The sequence below is a fragment of the Corvus cornix genome, chromosome 3 (genome assembly GCF_000738735.6).
Source record: "Corvus cornix cornix isolate S_Up_H32 chromosome 3, ASM73873v5, whole genome shotgun sequence".
NCBI lineage: Eukaryota > Metazoa > Chordata > Aves > Passeriformes > Corvidae > Corvus > Corvus cornix.
The window spans coordinates 25,294,068-25,308,962 of record NC_047056.1 but is presented as its reverse complement, the minus strand read 5'-3'; positions in this window follow the sequence as shown (position 1 = coordinate 25,308,962).

Below are 14,895 nucleotides of genomic sequence, written 5' to 3'. Positions count from 1 at the left end.
AATATTGCCAGAGTGCTTTGTATTTGGTATTCTTTTTCCATAACACCAAGTGTCCTGGTAGCACACGCTAGCTTGCATTTAGAAAACTTCCTAGAAAGATTCAAAATGGTTTGTCTTTTCAGAAGATGAAGATTGCTTAGAAAACTGAGCTCCTGGCTGATGGGATGTTTGAGGTGTCAGACTATATGTAGCTTATTTTTGTCTTCAATTAAAACTGAGTCAAAATTGTTTGCAGAAAAAAATTTGAAATGTTTCTCTTTGATACTATCAGATCAAATATAAGAAAACAAAAATCCTCTTCTTTCAGAGAAGAAGTGCTGAATATTTGATGATGACAATATTAATGACCTTTGAAAATGCATTATAAATCCAGGACAATGTCAACATTGGTATTAGTTGTGGGTAAGTTTGTTTAAATAGCATTTAAGACAGCTTATTCACGAAACACAATCTTTTGGATGTTTGTGTCTTATTATATTATTATGCTTAGAGCTTATAGTTATTATACTTAGAGCTGACCTGTTGCTCATTTAGCTGGAACTGAGCAGTTGTTCTTGCAGTCCACTATATTTGCTTTGAAGGAAGAAAGGCTGGCAAAAAGTGGCATTGCCGATATCTTAGTTTCCAGTGAGGAGGTACCAATAATGTTCAGGTAAATATCCAAAACATTAGGCCTTCTTCCTCAGAATCATATTGTGATGACATGTTGCCTGTGAATTGTAGCCAAAAGAATCCTCATTTAGTGTCTCTGAACAATGCTGGTACATATTTTGCAAAGAACAATGCTGGCCATGCTTGTTCATGGGACAGTCATTAGTAGTTTGATTAGCATTGTTCTGAAATATGATTTTCCAGCCAAAACCTAACAGTCTTTCCCTCAATCCCCCTCTGTGAAAACAATTCTAAAACTCTGTAAGGCACAATGGAGTTTTACAACCATTTAGCGAGCACACTTTTGTTTCTGTACAATAAGAGGAAATCGGCAAAGCGGTGAGCAACCTCATCCCCTACTAAGTTTAAGAAGAAGCACCAGAGTTTAAATAGTCTTTGATATCTCTTTCTAAGAACTTGTAATTCAGAATTACCAATACAACTGTATCAAAATGCTCTCTTTCAGCAACAAGGGAGTGTGTATATTTTAAATAAAAGACACTATGCCATACTGATTTACAAAGGCCCAGATGATTCCATGGGTCTAGCTCCCTACCCAAAGAGGCCTGGTACTGCAGCAAGAGCTTGGTACCAAGACATGCCTGAATTTGTGCTTCAGCAGTGCCTGGTGGAAGAAGTATTCTTTTGCTTTGTGACTTTGGGGTTAGTGTGAGTGATTGCCTCTGCAGCCCAATTTTTTGTGTCCAAGGTCAGCAGAAGAGGTAAACCATAAAGTGAACAGACTAAAGTCTTCTGCAGATCGTGCAGCACGTTGGAATTGAGACTGCACTGCTTTCAGTCTGTTACAGTGGTCCTAACCATCACCAACAGGAGTAGACCTGAGAATTATAGGATAGTTCTTATGATTTCTGTAACACTTGTGTGTTTCTCCAGAAAATTAATCTTTCTGCAATGGTGCATAACAACACAGGTATGGATCTATTATACTCTGAATTTTTAATCATGTCAGGTGATGAAGAATAGGAAAGGTATAAAGAAAATTTAGCTTTGCTTCTGTGTTTCAAGGCTGGAATGATTACTGGGAATGCTGAAAGATGTAAATGACACGTATCATGGTGGAGTGTGCATTTTGCTGGTAATTACTACTGTTTTTCATCCCCAGGATTTTTGTCATGTGTTGCCACCAACGTGGTATTGGCTGAAGACTGAGAATGGTGGCTATCGAAGATCACCTCTGTGATCTCACTAAACAGCTTTGTCTGTCTTTTCAGGCACAGCTTTGTGACGCTTCCTGCCAACATCTCTGGCATCATCATTTATTGCCTTTAAACCTGTATTCTGATTAAAGGCTATGCCACAGTGGATGCCATACAATGACATGTTTCAGCAGATATGAAGAATACAGTTGTCCTAGCACATCTCAGATTCAAATTCTGATCCTTTTCTTTCCTCACAAGTATCTTTAGGGCTTAGGAAAACCTACAGGTGAGAAAAATATTTTTCTCTTAATTTGGAAAGCTTCAGCATAAGGATCAGGATTTAGACTGTTATCCCAGACTCACAAGCAATGTCAGACACTTTAGACTGAGGGTTGCAAGAAGATGCTAGGATTTTGGTATAGACCGAATAATGGTGTTGGACACAACCTTTTAGAATCAGTTGCAAAGGTAATCAAAAGGTAGCAGAAAGTGTAGCTATAATTAGGTGAAGTTTTCAGTGACTAGAATATGAGAAATGAAGAAATGAGAGACAGAAGCAGTGGGCACTTCTATATTTGATTATATCCAGGCAGCACAGCTAGAATGCTCTACGTGACCTTTTGCGTAAGACTGAAAAGCTCTCCTTCATGAAATTAAAGAGGCTTGTTTCTGCTGAAATCCTGCACAAACAGAAAATGATGGCTGCCTTTTCTGTTGCTAAGAAAAGCTTGCAAACCCTGATAACTGATCTTGCAGTTTTCGCTTCACTGCCAACGTCTTACTCATGTGTCCTGTGTTGGCAGACACAAGACAATTATTTGAGCTGGAAAGCTAGAGCAGCACGCATGAGGTGTCTGTTTTTCTGGTTAGAACCTGGGTTTGGCTTTCTGCAATGTTAAATTCTGAGCATAAGCAATGTTTTATATCTGCTAAACTGAAAACTTAACCAGCTAAGACCCGTGAATGAAAGATCATGCACTGCTGAGATTTCATTGCGGTGCTGCATGGAGCAGGTGAAACAGGGAGTTTGCAAAGTGTTGTTAGACTGGTTGCAGGGTGGGGGGGGGGGGAAGTTACAACTATTTATGGAGCACTCCATAAATGAGTAGCTTCCATGACTAAAAGCCAACATTAAATAAGAGTGACATGCATGGTCACAATCCTGTAAATTTGTCCCCTTTCTTGTTTCTGCCTGGAAAAATTACTCTGACACATTTAGATTATAATAAATGCTCAACTGCCTTTGTATTTGAGTTGCACTTGATCTCTCTAGAGATAATAGGTCCTAGATATCCAGACCAGTGGTCCTCCATGCCAGCCTGACTCCTTCAGGGGTCCATAAATTGAGAGATTTATATGACCATATTCCTGGATTACATGTGACCAAGTTCCAAATTCTCTAAGTCGTGACATTGTTCTGACTTGATCTCTTGCATGTAATCTTCAGTGCCCGTTGTTTGATCTGATTATGGCTCAGGATCCTGATGGTCCCCATGGCATATACTGTATGTAAATGGTTGCTATAGCCATCCTTTTCCCTTTCAAATCCTTGATCCGAAGGATAAGGAGGTCCCTCAGGGACCACTCTCACACTGAGAGAGATCAGACTTCATACAGTACAGATGTGACCTTAAAGGGGCCATGGACATGAAGGAATAAATATGGCTATAAATAGGTTAAAATCAGAAGAACACTGTGGAAGTAGTTGTTATCTGTCTTACAGGAGAATTGCACTTTGGAAGTAGGTGAGGGTGGTAGCAGCAGTACCCAGTGAAAAACAGCATTTCTGTCTCCACATGCAGGGGTAGGAAAGGGGTCTTAAGCTTACTTACAAAGAAAGTGGGACCTCCAGAAACATGATTTCCAAGTTTTTCATGACTGGAGAAGGGGAAGGAAGGCCTCCAGCTTGGTACAAAGGCAATTCAGGGCATAGTAAAGTTCACAGACGATCACAAGTTTTTCCAGAAGAAATAGGTGTTTTGACTTCATCTGCAATTTAGACTGAGTTAAGTCTGAGCTGCCAGAACCAATCTTTGGTCTGCTATGGATTAGTGACCACTTTTAGGTCATTTTACTCAAGTTTCTATCACTTTATGAATCAGACAGTATGATGTTATTTCTGTATGAACATTTCCCTCACACAAATCTTTTCAGCAGCCCATAAGCTTGTCAATCTGGGCAAAGGTAACTGTTGTGATGTCAGAAAAGCAAGCTTTATTAGGCTCTGTTAAAATTGGAAAGGATTTTTTTTCAGTCAATGAGTGCTGAGAAAAAAAAGCAAAAGCCATGTCTTCCTCAAACGCAGCACATCATGTACTTCTTATTAGAGACAATCTGTGTGCTGAGTGTCACATTTCAAACTACAGCTGGTTTTGCTGTTGCCCTATTCCAAAACAAATATGGTTAGAGCTTCATTACAATGGGAAAAGTGTGTGTGTATATTTGTTTCCCACTGTTCCATAGCACAAAAGCTGTTGGGAATTTGCTCCCATTTGAGCAAGATGAGCTGGTGTTGTTTTTTTACCTTAAAGCATAGAAAAAATCAGTTTCAAAAGTGGATAAATGTGTGAAACCAAGAGGCTAAGGAAGCAGTTATTTTCCAGTTTTAGCTAGTGTTGGTGCTATTACTGTCATAGTTGGCTGAATTCTTCAGCTAAGGATCTCAAAGTATATAAAATTAAAGTTATAATTAATCTATGTATTTCTGGAAGCTCAACTGAGATTAGACTTACGTGATGTAGTGTGTTACTTCTGTAAGTGGCTTAGTGGCTTCTGTGTTTCACTGCAGGGATCTCTGTGGCTGAATATGAGGCTTTCAGGGCTCTCTTACATTATTCCAACCACATTATGTGGGGTGAAAGGGTTCATGTACATGTCTAATTTGACAAGATAGATGAAGTGAAGGAACCAGTCTTTATTGCTGAGATAGGAAAATGAGGTGAAGGAGACATATGCCAAAGTTCAATCAGATAGATGTGGGCTAAGGACTGAGGCCACGTCCTACAATTCCCTTAATGATAAGAGAAAGTATTCCTGTTTGGTTATGGCAAACTAACACAGGTAATGTGCCACACTGAAGTGGTGTCTGTTAAAGTCTTTTGGAATTCCTGTCTCTCCTCCCCTGCTTATTCACAGTAAAATGTATTTTCATTAATAATGATTCTGCAGCATTTTGTACTATATGTACAGGAAGCTGAATGAGTGTCTGGGGACCTTTTAACTGGATCTATAAAAGCCTGTGTCAATAAAATCCTGTCAGATCTATCCTTCAGTACTGTGATTACAGAAGAGGAAAAAGAAAAGTATTGCTCAATGTGACTGCAATATTCCAGCGTGTAATCTTCTCCCATGTGGTCATGTTTCCTCAGATAAGAAAAATTGCCGCTCTGGTGTCAGTGGGGATGGGGTCACTGAATGGGAACAGGAGCGTTTTCATTTTTTTCACAATGGACAGTTGTGTTTTGTGTTTTCCTGACTGGATAAGCTATGTCCATGGTTACTGAACCAAGTTTATTTCTGTAGGAAATAGGTAGCCATGTTTGTGCAGTGGGGGTATCAGAACACAGAGGATTTGAAAGAAAGGGTCCAGAGGTCATCAGCAGAGGGGATAGGATGAGGAAATGCAGTGAGATATATTGTGTGGATTCTGGCATACACTTCATGGGATGCTTCCTTTCAAGCGCTGCTGAGCAAGAGAGGTGAATAGAAGCTCTTTGATAACACAGCAGCAGGGTGAATAAATTTCAGAACCAGCTCTTCACCTTGTATAAAATAGTGCAACTGATTTATGCCCACAGAAGATTTGACTTGAAGCTTTAATTGCTTTCTTGGCTAAGTTCTGTTTTCCTTATGAGTGCTCAGACTATCAAAGGAGTGTTAAATGTTGTATTTCACCAAAATCTCTCACTCCTGCCACCCTATTTATTCATTATGTTCTCTTGAAGCATTGCTGCAGAGTAACTTCATTTCTTAGATCCAATAAAAAGTGTGTCCAGAACTACAAATGGCTTTCTGAATGCCAACAGCATTCCTAAATTGTCCTTCCTTGTTAGGTGACCAGTGGAATGCTGACAGGCTGTAAGTGCAGTTAATCTTACTAGATAATTTATGCCATTGCTGCACAGTATCCTGTGTTTCCACATGCATCTTTAGCTGTAAGTTGTGCTTTGACCTCATGTAACATTGTTGCTTAGAGGACCTGCCAAACTGAATGCATCTCATGGGCGCAAAGCTGGGTGCTGGGGAGAGTGCTCTGAGCTCTGGTGGTTGGAGTAGACCTAAACCCCTGCCCAAACACCACGATGGGATCTGAGGCAGTTGGTTTCTGCTGAGCGCTATGCACTTGTCCTGCTCAGGTTTAGGACCTAAGGCCCTTCCAAATGAACATCTACTAATGAACCAGATTTACTCTTCCATACTGGGTAGCTCTTGCAACGAGGAAGTGATGTATTTTCCCCAAAGGGTTGACAGTATAAAACAACAACAGCAAACAAATAGTGAGCATCAAAAATTTTGAAATTTATCTTTGCAGGTAAGAGAGACTGAATGGTTCATACAGGATCATGGTAAAAAAAATTTGAAATGTGTTGTTAAACTGAAATTTCAGAGCAGTGTCTTAAAGGCAGGATGTAAACTACTTTTGTTTCAATGCTGCTTTCTGCTTCTCATATGCATAAGTGTATCCATGTTTTGGTTACACTTCAATCATACATATTCATGATAGAAAAACTGGCTGTGGCAATATCAGATGTGACTGTATCCCTGGCTGCTAGTTATAATATTTCTGAGCCAGGTAGTGGAATGGGGTGCAAGAAAGTTCCTCATCTGCCTCCATGCAGAAGCCATCTGTGTCTGGTTTAGCAGGGAGATGATTACCTAAGGGTGGCTGGCTGTTCTTATGGTGGAGTAAGCCAAAAAGCACACACAGAGACCATTTTCATTATAATATATACTAGGATATTGTACAATGGGCTACAAAAAGAATGTACTCATTAGAAAACTCATCATTATATTCTTCATATCCTCCCAAAAATTGTTGAATTTTTATACCTTTGAAGCCTCTCTAGAGGTGGGTAGAAAGGTATGAAATTGCACATCAGACTACACTCACAGTAAAAGATAATTTTTACATGGGTAACGTACCTGCCTGATCTGTAGCAGACTTTGTGTGTTACCTTTTGCCTCATCAGGTGCATTTTCTTGGCATTGGGAAGCTGTAATGCAGTCAACAGTTTGTGTTGTACAATCAACTCACTACTCTTGTAGTCATAGTAATGCCTCAGAGTTGCAGCATGTTTTAATACAGCACTAAAAGTTCATTGGTTCTCATGGCATGCCTGAGGTGCTGCTGGAGGCTGCAGTGAAAGAACATGAAATGAGGAATCGGAGTAAATTTTTGGTTCATGCAGTCCATCTGAGGGAAGCAGACAGATTGGAGCTTCTGTGTCACTCATCAGCATTTCCTTTGGTTGATGCTCCTAGGGATGATGTCAGCTGCAGTTTGCCCGAGTGCAGGAGCATTTATGATGATTTGTGTTACACATCATGGACTTGCTGCAGATAAATAATGGGTATTCAGCCTGGGCTGGAGCCAGCTTCAAGGGCAGACCAACAGCAGCCCCACAGTGCCTGAGAAAGTGCTGTCACTATGGACAGAGGGCGTGGTGGGGAGGTGAGACCCAGCAGGTATTTACTGAAACGAGAAGCAAACTGTGCACAGGAAGGAACCTGTTTCCCATGAGGGCAGTCAGGCAGTGGAGACAATGCCCAGAGGGGCTGTGTCGTCTCTGTACTTGGAGGTTTTTAAAACCATTTAGTCCCAGCCCTGAGTGTTCTGGTCTGACCACGTGGCTGAGCCTGCCTTGAGCAGAAGGTTGATTTAGATACATCCTGAGCTTCCTTCCAACCTGAAGTATTCTCTGATCCCCTGGCACCTTACACTAGAGAACTTTGTCATGTAATTTCTTGAGGAAGCCAATACATTTTGTTTTAGTAGAATCATACATCTTGTAGAAACTCTTACAGCCTTATCTAAGAACTCTATCCTGTTATAACTATTTTGTTAATTTTGCTCATGATTTAAAAAACAGATGACAGCTCCAAGTTCTCCATTCCAAAACTCACAGGATAACTAAAAGCTTCCTACCTCTTCTCTGCTTTTTTTCTCTTCCTCCTTTCTCCCCAGAAAACATCCCCAAATAGAATTTAAAAAATCCCCTGATTGCTAAATGAAATATTAATATAGAAGACAATATTGATGGGTCCAATCTTTGGTTCAATTTCAGTACTATTAATTTGTGTCCTTAAATTAAATGTAATGTCTTTTCTTCTTAGTCAAAGAAGGTTCTGCTAAGTCATTGGGGCACATCTTACAAAGTATGGGTTAATTATGGGCTACATGGGGCACATTATTTTCCATAGATTGGTCTGGAATGTGGAAGTTCCCATCATCTTGTCGTAAGGATTAATACTAAAAAATAACCAATTTTTTGTATAAGCAATTTTTAAAAATTGTTCTTAGAAATGCTATACTGCACGAATAAATTTGCCAAAACTACAAGGGGAGAATAAATAACATTATATTTTTCCAGGATATCTATAGGAATTCTGTGAGTTAAATCCATGGTGGAGATTCAAGAATGCTTTTTGTTTTGATCTTGAAATGATCTAATACACATGGCTCAGTTTTATTCACCATGTACAGGATTGGGTATTTATTCAAGTTGTGAGACAGAGGATAAGATTTTGAGATCTTTGTCTTGTTTTTGGCACTTGGAAGAAGAACATGGTAGAAATCACATTCATATGCTATATGAAAAAAAGAACAGTGTTATAGCATGCTGTCACCTCTGTCAGCTTTATTTACATAACACTTTAGCTAATACCAGTGATACTTCAGTAGGGCTATTCTTTGGGTAAAGGAGGATTTAGGCAAGAAATGGCAGCAGAAGTAACTTAAATTTAACTTGTTTGTCCCTACATAATGAAATAAATTCCTCTTTAACAAAAACACATCTTCTGCCTCTTTTTATTACTCTCAATGGTATTTTTCTTCAACTATAGTAACAGAAAACTATACTTAACAGAGAAACAAAAGCATCAATAAGGAATGAATTAATCTCATATATTTTTGCTGCCTAAAAGTTGCACCTATCTGAAGCAGTTGCTTTGTCTCCTAAAATTAAGGCAAAGTAATAGGTCTATCAAAGATGTTCACCCCTTTCTAGGAATATCTAGTTGACTAGATATTCCTAGGTTTGTTCATCTTTTGGTTAGTTAGGGCTAAATGAGAGGAGCCCCAATCTAAGCATGATAGAATTTAATTGGTTTTTTTAAAGTAGTCATATTTTTTATAATTGACCTGGCTAGGTGGATCTGAAGTAAATTAAGATGGTATTGTAGTACTTAAAAATGGCTCTTGAGTCATTACAGTGTATTATGTAGTCCAAGAAGCATACATTCTCCCAGCTGTTAAAAATAACAAGCTTTTTATTGCCTGAAGTAGCAATCATGTGTTGCAATTTGTGTATTATGTAGCAGGTTCTTTCCTGCTCAGCAGCTTTCTGAGCAGTCATTTACTTTACTGGGCCACAAAGGGGGATGCAAGCCAACGACATGAATAACATAGAACAATGATAGTGCATACAAATCTATCAGTAGCTCACCTTCAGCTCAAATATTTACTGCATGTAATGCTTTTGGTCCTGCAGTGCACAAAAAACCTTTTGTCCAGAGAGCCAATAGAAATCGTGGAGAATCACTTTATATTTTTTGCAGAAGGCACTGAGATTAGCTAGAGCAGAAAAATACCTAAGTGTCAGTCCTGATTATGCAAACATTACTCAGAAACAAAGTTTTGGCTGTTATAGCTGTATTTTTTTTAAACAAATACACTGTTTCTCAGAAGTAAAAGAAGATCCCAAACCCATTTGCAGTTCCAAACACACTTCTGCACCAATTGCCCCAATCTCTTGACCATATATTTAAGGTGAACCTGTTAGTAGGGGTTACTGAGCCCAGCAAAGACAAGTGATGTTAAGTGTGGTAGAAAAATGCAGTCAGAATTGCAGCTGCAGAATTAATACACCTGATGTGTTCTCTGCCTAAGATCTGAAAGAGTTAATTATGAAATGGTTTAGCAGTGACTTATAAAATGGACTAGAAAGGGTTAGTTATAAAAATTGGCTGTGCTGACTATGATGGATATGCTGCTTCAGCGACACTAGCACTGAGGGAAGTATTTTTTTCACAAGTTTTCTGTTTTCAGGGGGAAATATCTGGATCTTGCTCATGGTCAAGTGGCTCAGACACACAAATGACTTGCCCTATGTAAAGCAGACTAGTCTTATTAAGTTAGTTTTTTTACCATGTCTCCAGCCAACTTTGTGCTTGGAACAAGACAAGGTCCCCTCTTCTGTAGGCCCCATGTCTGACAGATGAGGCAACCCTCAGCACTGCATTACTTGTGTTTGACTTATTTGCAGAACTTTAGTCCCCTGCTTTATGTTGCCAGTAGGTCCAGCTTTCAGCAGACTGTGTTGGCTCTTCAGATGTTTTAAATAGAACAATGCATTATTCATATACCATAATACGAATTTATGGCCCTTCTGAAAAGGAAATTACTTCTACCTACTTCTAAGACTTCTTCCATTGAAGAAAATTAAACGAAGCACTCAGAGATGGTTTTAATTGCTTACGACTCAGTTGAGAAACTTCTAAGAATGAGTTTCTTTTTGTAATGTAACTTGAGAGCTCATTCATTGAATGTAATTATGCTGTATGATGGATTGGGAAGTATACGTGGAGAGCTAAATAAGATGGAGATGACAAAATAATGGTAATAAAAAGAATAGTGCTTGGGTTATGTGATACTTCCTCACAGTACATCACCACACTGTCACTGTCTTTTAAAACAGACTAATGTAATCTTGTGGCTTCTTCCTGTGGCATATATTTAGCCAACAGCATGCATCATCCCTCTCCTGGACTTTGGTGTAGTAGTGGCTTGGCTGCATGCTTGGGAGCTCTCTGGAGCCCTTTGGCACCTCTGGGGAGTGAATGCAGACGTGCATTCTTGGGGTGGACGTGCCACCCCTCTCATCTGTGAGACGGAGTGTAATTTCACAGTTCCGGAGAGGCCATGCCCCTGCTCTTTCCCTGCCTGGGGGCTCCGCTGGAGCTCAAGATGAAGCCTCCAAAGAGCTGTAAAGGCCCCTGGGCGCAGACCCATATATGTAACACCACAGTGACCCAGATAAGGCACTGAAGTTGTTTACCACTAATGAAACCTTCATGACTGTTTCAATACAGTGTTAGAAAAGGCTTTTATAGATTCTTTAACACAAAGCAAACACGTTTTATCGGTCACATGAATGAATGTGTTTGCCTGTCTAAATTGCTGTATGGTACAAGGGCAGTTCCTGTTAATCTGTAACTAGAAGGCTGGCTGGAGAGGAATCACTTTGATACCCCAGTTAAGTGTTCACTGGGGCCTACAGAGGAGGAAAATAGCCCACGTATTCATAGAAAGTAACTAGAGGTGGCTGAGGTATAGCTCCAAAGAGAGAACAGGAGCACTTCTGAACTGAGATCTGTGGGGAAGAAGGGCTTATTGCTGAACATTTTCTTTTCTGAATGCTGACTTTCGCTGTAACTTAAGAAACCAGACGACATGTGCTTTCCAGACTCCCTGGTTTTGTCTAGTGAGAAGAATCCCACTCTTCTGTTTCTCTTTTCCCACCCTATTCCAGATGTGCAGGCCTGCATAAACCAGCAGGATTCCAATTATAATGATACTTTCCCATTCACTATTCATCCAGTTTTTTCTTGATGTGAAAATGAAATGTGACCCAATATAACCCATGGCAGGGGGGGTGGGGGTGGGGGTGGGACATGGCCTATCATTACGTACATGTGATTTATTTTTCCAGAGTGTTTTTTAATTTTTTTTTTTTAAGTACTAAAACAAAACAAAACCCCACAAGCTGGAAGAGCAAAGAATTGGATGTATACTGGAGTCTCCTAGTCAAGAGAATGACATCTGAGGACTGGAATTATCTCCTAGACGGAAGAAATGAGCAAGATTCTGATACATAGGGATTATTCATTAATTAAAACACTACCAAGACCCATAGTGATGAGATTCAGAAAAATGACTTCTGCAAACAATACCAGTGTTCTTGCTAGGAAAATACAGATGAATAACAAGAAATATAAAAACCAAAACCTCTGACACTAAGTCCTGGACCAAAATGTTTAGTTTACTTCTATATCAGCTTCTCTAGAATCACAGAAATATATATAGTGTAGAATAACTGAAAAGGAGATATTGTAGTATTTACCCCACTTTAATACTGACCAGTGGATTTTAATACTATGCTGCTTTTCCTTTCCAGGTAAGTTGTCAGGCAAAATGATTGCATTGCTTTTTGTTGTGCAGTTTCTACATCAGAACTGGCATGTGTGGAACTTTGCAAGCTTGCCAAACAATATCCAGAGAAAAGCTAAAGTATAAGTCAGGAGTGTAAGATTATTTCAGCTCCTGTACACTTTTCAGAACAAAAAGGAGTGGTTTTTAAAGAGTGAGATATTGTATTTTGAATTTGAGAGGAGGCTGAATAAAGATGTGAAGTTTTTGGAAAAAAGGTCAGAAAAAGCCTGAGACAAGAGAGTAAAGAGCCTGATAAAGCCAGTGGTCATCTAGCTCCAGAAAAATGGAATTGATCATTTAACATCAATTTGAAGAAAGCATGGCTGGCTTTCTTTGCTTTCTTTTGCTTTTATCTGAAAACCTTTCAACAGAGGTTTTCTACAACGGCCATTTGGGCCTTGCTGAAGATCAAAATCTTTAGAAAACTTGTTATAAAAGAGTCAATAGAGAAGCTGATTTGATTTTTGTTGCCAAACAATCATTAGAGGTTTTTTTTAAACTGAATTACAGCTCTGACAATTAAATGCACCAGGATAAATAAGAATGTGCTCAACTGTTCTGAAGAAACTGTTTTCAAACTCAGCTGTTTCAAATGACTTTAGCTCTCGGTTGTGGTTAGCACCTGTCCTGTGCCAGAGCTAATTGCTAACCTAATGGTCAATGCAAAGGGTTCAGGAGATCCAGAGAGAAAGTTATTTTGCTTTCCCCTTGCAGGGCTAGTATCATAGCCATTAACACAAACACTGGACTCAGAAGGTTCATATTCATATGAAAATTCATGTTTACACTAAAGAAGATTTCCTAGCACAGGGCTAAACTGTAAACCTAGAAATAATTGATTTGCCTTGCAGTACTTATTCAAGGAACTGTGTAGCAAAATATGCCTTCTGAATTCAGAGCAGCCAGGAGGGTTGCCTGTTGGTATTATTTCTCACTTCTTCTCAAGGAAACCTGATATTCCAAATTTTTTTTTTTTTGATATTAGAAAATTAATATAAGGGTGTCATAGGTAAGAATGGAAGTTCTCAAAGGAAGTCTATTGGATCTTTTTGACTGCAGTCTCTACCTCCTGATACAGAGCCTTTTTCTGTGCTGGCTGACAGAAACAACCCAGGGATTCTTTCTTTTGCAGTGGTGCTGAGCTACTTGGTGGAATAAAACTAATACAAGTCCTCTCTTTCATTTATTCCAATGAAAACTTTCTTCCAAAATTAAATGATGGAACTTCTTCCATGTTTCCAACTGGTAAAACTCCACTGAGTTCAGTTTTTTGATGGCTGAAAACTGGTGGGATAAGAGAAGAATCAGGCTCACAGATTCTGCTTTAGAAGCCTGATTCAAAACAAAAAGTCACATTTAAAAAGGCTGAGCACTTGCCTGTGCACTTGACAAGATTTTAAACAATTAGGCAACCAGCAATGGCTTCTGATCCCATGGAAACGGCTGTAGAAAAAAAAAGGCTTTCCTCCATTGAAAAGTGATTAGTTTAAAGCATTCTGTCCCATTTTTGGCAGTTTGATGGCAGTTGCCATGGGGATGGGTGTAGAGGATTGCTGAAGTGTTGTCATAACTCCTGCAAATGACACAGATGGAGGTTAAAAGGTGTAAATTATATTTCAACAGCACCTGTAAATGTATTAACTTTGGGAGAGGAAGAAGGGAAGCACAACAGCATGTTTTTCCTCTTTCTCCATATTAAATGCATTTCTGATGAAAGGCACAACTAGCCAGAGTAAAATAAAGCAATCTTTTTTGGCTTCTTATTCATAGCTCTGCAATGTAGTAATATTTACTGCTTTGAGAACATGAGGATCAGGGGTGTCAAATTTCTTCAAAAGTAGGTATTGTTTTGCTCACTTCATAAACTGGTCAGCTGAGTCAGAAAAAAAGGTTAAGTTGCTAAAAGACCTGGAATCAGAAATAAAACCACTGTCTGCTTGTTTCTAAAGGCCTGGCTAGGTGATTCTACCACTCAAATAATGACATTTTTCTCAGGACTCCTATCCCAGGACCCTGGGGGCAGCCAGAAGTCCCTGTGTTCCTGCCCAGACATGGGTGCTGCAGCAGGGCTGATCTCTGTGGTCCTGCTGGCAATGGGTGCCCCTGTGCCATTCCAACCCACGGGCCTACATCCTTCAGCTGGGCCAGGGGAGGTTTAGGTTGGACATTAGGAAGAGTTTCTTCACAGAAAGGGAGATTAGACATTGGAATAGGCTGCCCAGAGAGGTGGTGGAATCACTGTCCTTGGAGGTGTTTAAGGAAGGTCTGGACATGGCAATTAGTGCTATGGTCTGGTTAACAATGTGATTGGTCCTGGGTTGGATTCGATGATCTCAGAGGTCTTTTCCAACCTAATTGATTCTGTGATTCTGACCGGGCCTTGGCATCTCCCCATCCCCAGGGTGGTGCCCTGTGCCCAGGGCTGGGACTGCCCACTCTGGGTGGGCAGAAGTTGTTCATGGGACCTGGCCCTCCAGTGACAGCCAGTGACAAGAGCAGGGGTTTTCTTGGGAGATGATTTTTGAAGCTCTTCAGCTCCAGCAGTCCTGACATGGCAAGGTAAATTTTGTAGCTTTTGAAAGGACCTCAAATTAAGTGCTGTGCCATCGTGGCTTTCTAACATCTTACCTGTCTGTGATATGGGAAACTAAGACT